Genomic DNA, 1,639 nt, shown 5'->3' on the forward strand with positions numbered 1-1,639 from the left:
GCCGCTGTCCCGCTGAGCACTACACGAACGCGAAGGAGCCGAGAGATGCATCGGGAGGAGCCAGGCTCCTGTGAACGTTTGCTTCGTTTCTCCGCCACGCGTCCACCATCGAGTGTAGGGGTGCACCGTCGGTGGGATGACCCATTGCGCCCCCCCCCCCCCCCCCCCCCCCTTGCACAACTGATCAAAACGTACGCTACTATTCGAAAACATTTTGAACTCTTCATTACTGCGGAGATAAGGATTCAGCCTGCGATCCTACCGGCCCGGCCGTCGTAACCCGTCGCCGCGGCGAGAGATCAGACCTGCACAGCGGGCACGTCACGTGCATCTGCAGCCACGCGTCGATGCAGCCGACGTGGAACACGTGCCGGCACTCGGGCAGGCTCCGCACCATCTCGCCGCCGCGGAGGTCCTCCGGGCACACGGCGCGCGTCACTCCGTCTGGTACGAGGACTTGGATCGCGCGCTGATGTCTATTTCGGCAAGCCCGCACAGTCCGCTGGCTCTGCCTGCTGGAGCGGCGGTGGGACGAAACGCCGTGCCGGCAGCACGAGCCGCGGCAGTGACGCTCACGCACCAGGTGACGCCGGCGACGAGCACCGCGGCCAAGGCAGCGAAGGCGCACGCCTCCCAGATGATGACGGACGCGGCGAGCATGCAGGACGCGACGAGCAACGAGCAGGACTCGCCCGCCACGGTTGCCAAGACGCCGTAGCCGTCGCCGATGACATCGTCGACAGACTCGCCGGAGAGCACCGAGGGCCTCGTGTACAACCTTGGCATGATCGGTAGAACGACGTGTACTTTGTGCTATGCTACTTACTTGGCACTTAGCTTGCGGCCAAAGCTTTAGTGCGCGGCATTAAGTAGTCCGTCATCGCTTCATCAGGAGACAGCATCGAACCAACGCAGTTTAGTTACCAGAGTGTTTAATAAAAAAACTCAGGAGCGCATCAGGTTCAGATTACGGCGGAAACGGAAGTAACCATGTGCTCCTTGGCACGTTTATCACAGCGTACACTACTAGAGAACAGACTTTAGAACGATATCCCAATTTGGTATTAGCCTCGGCATTTTTTGCCCCTGGGATTAGAAGGCCTTTAGTCCCGGTTGATGTCTCCAACCGAGATTAAAGGTCCCTGCCCAACGGCTAAACCGGGACTAAAAGTCCTCCAACCTTTGGTCCCGGTTGTTAACACCAACCCAGACTAAAGGTAGACCCTTTAGTCCTGGTTGGTAATACCAAAGGTCCCTGGATGGGTTACTTCAAAAGGAAAGCATCACATCCATTGTTAGATGTCTTGTGTAGGTGGGGTGGTAAGCTACACGCGAGGCAGTGCATGAGGTCTTGGGTTCGAATCTCACAAGGCGCAGCGGTGGGAGGCATTATTTTTTTTAAAGCTGGGAGGATCTTTAGTCCCGGTTGTGGCAAACCTGGACTAAAGAACAACATCTTTAGCCCCGGATTGCTAGTCCCGATTGGGAAACCGGGAGTAAAGCTGGTGATGAGTACAGGCCCGATCTTCCGAGAGGTAACCGATAAGTTCGATTTGTGGAGATCTCGACGTTGGCGATCCGGCTTCAAATCAGACGTGATTCGAACCCTGCAACCGTTACACCACTGCTCCGTTGGTTA

The 1,639-nt window shown here is 56.9% G+C and overlaps 1 pseudogene; it reads right to left on the minus strand.

Annotated features, from left to right (window-relative positions):
- Positions 1–226: 226 nt before the first annotated feature.
- LOC136466698 (RING-H2 finger protein ATL74-like) lies at positions 227–786 on the minus strand (annotated as a pseudogene).
- Positions 787–1,639: the final 853 nt, after the last annotated feature.

This window comes from Miscanthus floridulus, chromosome 7 (assembly GCF_019320115.1).
Source record: "Miscanthus floridulus cultivar M001 chromosome 7, ASM1932011v1, whole genome shotgun sequence".
NCBI classification, from domain to species: domain Eukaryota; kingdom Viridiplantae; phylum Streptophyta; class Magnoliopsida; order Poales; family Poaceae; genus Miscanthus; species Miscanthus floridulus.